At 50.5% G+C, this 6000-nt stretch overlaps 2 protein-coding genes across 10 annotated transcripts in view; one reads left to right on the top strand and one right to left on the bottom strand.

Annotated features, from left to right (window-relative positions):
* GPRIN2 (G protein regulated inducer of neurite outgrowth 2) overlaps positions 1 to 2499 on the bottom strand; it is a 24647-nt gene extending 22148 nt beyond the window's left edge. For all 9 annotated transcript variants that reach the window (XM_069067208.1, XM_069067207.1, XM_069067211.1 and 6 more), the window contains exon 1: positions 2256 to 2499. The gene's annotated coding sequence lies outside the window, so the exon portion shown is untranslated. The remainder of the gene's footprint in view (positions 1 to 2255) is intronic.
* Positions 1 to 6000, top strand: part of CPN1 (carboxypeptidase N subunit 1) — a 472336-nt gene that overhangs the window by 83471 nt on the left and 382865 nt on the right. The gene's annotated exons all lie outside the window — the stretch shown is intronic.

The following is a 6000-nucleotide window of genomic DNA, read 5'->3' as shown; positions in this document are numbered from 1 at the left end:
GAGAGAGAGAGAGAGAGAGAGAGAGAGAGAGAGAGAGAGAGAGAGAGAGATCCTGGAGTTTGTTCTGTTTTTTATGCTGTTCTACCTGCCTTGTCCCTTTAGAGTTTTCCATGGAATATGTCATAGAATGCTAGTGTTGGAAAGGATCTTAGAGGTTCACCCAAATCCTAAGCCCACTCCTCCCTAACTCTTGTTTCCTATGCAGTGGAAATATCACTGGATTGAAAAATCAGAAGGTCTGGGTCTGAATCCTGGTTTTCCTTTCTATGTGATGTTTGGGCAAGTCAATGTATTTCTCTAGGCCTGTTTCCTCATTTGAAAAATGAGAAAATTGGATTGTATAGGCTCTAAAATCCTTTACAGATCTAAATCCCATAGCCCCACTTAATGGCTTCAGCCCCTCAGTCACATAATGCCAGAGCAGGGGACTAGAACCCAGGCCTTCCAACTCCAAATCCAGTGCTCTTTTCTAGAAGCTGGCTGAACCTTCTGGTCCATTGCTCAAGGCTTTGCCCAGCTATCACATCTGGAAAGTACATCCTCATTCAGGGTTTAGAGCAGAAGTTTCAGAGACCCAAAGGAGTGAATTTGTAACTGAGGCATTAGTGTGGGGGGAAATTATGGACAGGGGTGCTTTCTGGTCTTCACAAATTACTTCATGAGCAGAAGCTAGTTACTCTGTATGATTCCCTTCCACTGACCAACTATATGTATAATATACACATACCTCAGATCCCCACTAGACTGTAGCAATCATTGTCTCTACCCTCTACAAAAGGAAATCTCTACCCTCTGCAAAAGGAAAGATAAGACCTAGGAAATCATAATGCACCAAGGACACTTTCATGATGCCCCAAAGTGTAATTCGTGAAACTAAGAATAAGGTCTATGACCTCACAGCAGATGTGCCTAGATTCAGGATACTACAAAAATAAAAGTAACATGAAGTCAGAAGTTTTGTGGGAAATCTTAGACAAAAGAGCTGTTTTCACACATCACCCTCTCCCCAGTCACAGATGAAAAGATGAAAACTGGACTTCAAGAGAAAACTGTGCCACAAAAACCACACAAATGCAGGACAGAAGCACAAATTTGAAGTGCACACGAAAAAATACAACCAAATACCCTGCAATGGCACTTTCCTCTGAGTTCTACAATGTGAAGGCCAGTAGCCATCTCCCTGGACTCTGGAAGGAAAGGCATTTGGGGGGATGAGGAAGCTGCCACAAATCATAGCTCACAAGGAGAGCCCTGAAGACTCCAGGAACTTGCTGCTCTCTCCTGTCACTGACAGCTGTCCCCTCCATCTCCCTGAATCCCCTCCTCCCTCCACCCCCAAGAACCCTCAGCGCCAACGGAGCCCTGAGGGCCCAGCATAGAAGTCCAGGGACCAGGCAGCAGCTGCTTTTCTTTATGGGGGATTATTATGCTCTGTTGCCACTTCCATATGGATGACTGGAGAGGATTGGGGAGAGAAAAAAGGAAAGAGGAAAGAAAGGGGGTAGAGGATGGTTTTCCAACAATCCTACACCAAAGGTGCTCCCTACCCCTCTCCAAGAGGTCACGAAGGCACGTGTGCACCCAGACCTACAGGAACCAGGACACACACTTTTACACACAATGTGCAAACGCATGTAAACATATTGTACACAACACCGCGCACACACACTCGCACATCTACACTCCAGGCACAGCGCGGGTCTCTCTAGAGACTTGCTTCTTTCAAGGCCTCAGAGAAACGCTGCTCTGGGCCAGGGGGTCACCCCAGGATGTTACTCCAGCACACACGCTCTCCTCCTAGCCCAGGCCGAGCACACACAGCTAGCTCATCCCTCCTTTTTTAGCCGGCGGGGGGAGGGGAGAAGGTGAAAGCAGAGGAAATCTAGAACTCCAATCATCCACCCTCCTGCGCCCCTAAACCTAAATCATGACCCTAAGGGGTGGGGTGGGGTAGGGCTGGGCTGCAGAGGCGGGCTGGGGTGGTAGTGGGGCTTTGCAACCTCTTCTCTCGATCTCCATTCCCCTCACCTCCCCGCCCTACCCGGGTCAGGGGCCAGTATCAGAGCCGGCCACAGCATCCCTCCCTCCCCAACGCCGGGCCAAGGGCGGGGACGCGTAGATATGGAGAGGGAGTTGGAGACCGGGAATGCAGGACCCTCAGGTGTCCCACCTCAGTCCCAGGGTCCCCGGATCCCCACGGGCTCGCTTCAGGGAAGCCGAGGCCGTCCCTTTCCTCCCCTCCCCTCCCCTCTTACCTCGAAGCCGGCGGGGAGGCGGAGACCGTGGCTCTTCCACAGGTGCCCAGGAGGCTGCAGCCCAGCCAAGATGGAGCCGGGGGCAGGGGGATGGAGAGGATGTGGGGGTGGAGGAGAAGAGAGGCTGAAGGTAATCCTAGAGCACCAGACAGGGCCGCCCGCCGCCGCGCCGCCACCGCAACTCAGCCCTCCTGGGACTGAGCTGGGAGGTGGGGCTGGGCCGGGCCGGGCTGGCGACAGCGGAGGGAGGAGGGGAAGGGGAGGGGGCAGAGGAGAGAGGGGAAAAGGAGAGGAGGGGGCGGGGAGTCGGGCCCAGGGCCGCCCACAGCTGCCTCACCTGGGGCCCCGCCCCCTGCCCGCACTTCTCTCCTGGGGCCTCGAGTCCTTCCCCGTCCTCTGCCCGCAGCTGCCCCGGGCTCCTTTCGTCCCCTCTCCTGCAGCCCCGCCCCTCCTCCTTCCCTCTTTACCCTGGCCTCGCTTTTCCCTGTCCATCACTATCCCCTTCCCTTCCCCTCTTCCTTCCCGGTCCCCCTCCCCCTACTCTTTTCTCTCCCTCCCCCTCTCAGCAGCCAACCAGAGCCCCCCAGCTCCTGAGGAGGGTCGGTGCGGACTGGACTCAGTACGAACCCCGCACCGTGACTCTCGGTGCTTCCTCTAAAAGATCTGAAACCGTGCTAGGTCCTCGTCCTCGTCCTCCCTGCTGGCACCCCATCACCCAGTCCTGGGCCTTCCCAGGCGCTGGGACTCCAGCATCCCCAAAGGAGTTACACCCGCTGATAAACCCGGAAAGCAGCACTCCCTGATTGCCTGGGAAGCAGGGCGGGGTCCGTTACTCCCCAGGCTGTTTGCGGGGAACCTGCAGCGGGTGGAACTGCCCACCCGCTGGGACCTTCCAGGTCTCGGGGCGAGGAAACCCGGCGGCCTCAGAGCTGCCAGGGTTTCTCCTTTGCTGGAAGGATAAAGACGATCATCAATTAATCAAGCAATGTTTACCCAGTGGTGCCCTTCCATCCACCAAGTATACGTAAGGGTGTGTGCTGCCCAGGCAAAAGGCTCCAGGCAGGAAACCTGGGTTACTTATGGAAAAAGCCAAAGCAAGGCCTTGAACCCTTTGGGCACGCCCCTCCTTATTAAAAAAAAAAAATAAAGTAGAAAAGTGGTTAATGATGAAATATGTTTTGGTGGAGGGGAGGGAGTACTCACACTGATGGGGTCGCCGAAGACATATTATTGAGCATCTGCTGTGTTAAAAGGCAATGGGTGGCAGCGGGGGGCTGGTGTTTGCATGGGCATGAGGAGATATCATTAAGTATAAATCAACAAGTATTTATTAATCACTTATTGTGTGCCAGGCACTGTGCTAAGCACAGATGAGGTAACCACGAACAAAAAGAAATACAATTCCCTGAATTAAAGGCTATTACATTTAGATGGGTGAGGACAACACATTTAAAAAAGAACTAAAAAGGGGGAGGGGGAGAAGGTACTTTCAGAGCAAAACAGCGAAGTCCAGAGAGTCAAAGATGACTGGTCTAGACCCTTCCCTAAATAGAGGTGCCCGTAGTTACTGGGTCCTGCAGGAACTCACCAGTGGGGAAAACAGGGAGCCGAAGGGGCAGCGGGAGAAGGCAGCTGAGGCCAGCGGTCTGCATCGGAGGCGCTAACGTTCTACAAGGAGGAAAAAGACAGGCACAAATATAAAGGCACACGGTAAAGATAAAGAATTCAGAGAACAAGGGCACTGGGAGCTAAGGAGGTTTTCATGGGAGCTGGCTGATCAGGAAAGCTTTAAGGAAGAATGTAGAAGGTGAACTGAGGCTGGAAGATGATTAGAAATCCGAGAATAACTGACGTTTATAAAACGATTGTCCTCACAGTTACCATGTAGATGGTGCAAACTGTTATCCCTAATTTTCAAAATTTGGTCCTGGCCTGTGATTTGATTGGTATAAGGAGCTCCCAGTGAGGAAACTCCCTATACCAATGCCTGTACCAACTCCTTGTACCAACACAATGTTTCCTCTGTCACTGTGCCCACAGGAATCACTAGACCCAGATCTTCCTAATCATCTGATAGATGCTGCCAGGCCTTTCATCTCCGTTTTACAGATGGAGAAACTGAGGTTCAGAGAGAGAAAGTGGTTTACCCACAGCTACACAGACCTACCTAATTTAAAGTCAGATCTTTTCAATACAAACCTAGTGTTCTTTCCACTACATCAGGCTGCATCAAGAAATCACAATCAATGGAATCAGTCAGGGTGGTAAATGTTTAACAACTGGCTTTCTGGGCAGAGGGGGGAAATGCCCCTAGGCTACACACTCTTAAGTTTAACCTACATTATTAGCATTTTCTCTATCACTTTATTAAGTCTGATCAATCAACAAAACTAAATCAAGCTTTGATTTATAGCATCTGTCAGTTTCCAAGGTATTTAAAGCTCATGCCAAAAATTTAACCATCAACTCTTTCCAGCCAGTATCACCTGGCTCCAGCACATCATTGAGCATTGGTACAGGGAATTTCCTCTCTAGGCGCTGTTGTCACTATATCATACAGGACTCATCTTTCCCCTCTCAATGAAGTCCTGATTCCTGTAGGACTGGGTGCACACGTGCCTTCCTGATCTCTGGCTGATGAGCAGGGAGCAGCTTTGATGTCGATTATTGGAAAACCATTCTCTCCTCTCTTTTTTTCCTCTTTCCTTTCTTCTCTCCCCAATCCTCTCCAGTCATCCATATGGAAGTGGCAACAGAGCATAATAATCCCCCATAAAGAAAAGCAGCTGCTGCCTGGTCCCTGGACTTCTATGCTGGGCCCTCAGGGCTCTGTTGGCGCTGAGGGTTCTTGGGGGCGGGGGAGGAGGGGAGTCAGGGAGATGGAGGGGACAGCTGTCAGTGACAGGAGAGAGCAGTAAGCTCTTGGAGTCTCCAGGGCTCTCCTTGTGAGCTATGATTTGTGGCAGCTCCCTCATCCCCCCAAATGCCTTTCCTTCCAGAGTCCAGGGAAATGGCTACTGGCCTTCACATTGTAGAACTCAGAGGAAAGTGCCATTGCAGGGTATTTGGTTGTATTTTTTCGTGTGCACTTCAAATTTGTGCTTCTGTCCTGCATTTGTGTGGTTTTTGTGGCACAGTTTTCTCTGAAGTCCAGTTTTCATCTTTTCATCTGTGACTGGGGAGAGGGTGATGTGTGAAAACAGCTCTTTTGTCTAAGATTTCCCACAAAACTTTCGACTTCATGTTACTTTTGTTTTTGCAGTATCAGGAAAGGCTTCTTGAAGGAGGAGACATTGAAGCTCCCACTTGAAAGGAGCTAGAGAGTCCATGAAGCAGAGATGAAGCAGGAGAGGCATGGAGGGTCTGAGTTTCAGGGTTACCCTCCCAAATAGTGGGTGGGACACAGATGATGATTCAGCAAAGGAGCCTGAGAATAAGCCATCAGGCCAGAGGAGAGCCAGCAATGTAACAAAACCCAGGGAGGATTGAGAAGGACTGAGTGGTCAACAGTATCAAACATTACTGTTTTGAAAGAGATTAAGGATTCTAAGGAATAGTTGAGGAGACAGTATATTCTTGACATGGGGAGCCACTTTTGCAGTGTCATGGATGGAGAGCAGGAAGTAGGTCACTTTGGTTAGAATATAGAGTGTGAGAAAAAGTGTGATATGAAATCAGTCTGGAAAGAACGGTCGAGAGCCAGAACATGTGGAGCTTTAAATGGCAGAGAGCTTTTTTGCATTTT

Source organism: Petaurus breviceps, unplaced genomic scaffold (assembly GCF_028583685.1).
Source record: "Petaurus breviceps papuanus isolate PSGF00001 unplaced genomic scaffold, PetGlider_PUasm1.0 90740, whole genome shotgun sequence".
In the NCBI taxonomy this organism is placed as follows: Eukaryota; Metazoa; Chordata; class Mammalia; order Diprotodontia; family Petauridae; genus Petaurus; species Petaurus breviceps.
Note: the sequence above shows the minus strand (reverse complement) of the source record. Positions and strands in the feature narration are given on the sequence as shown.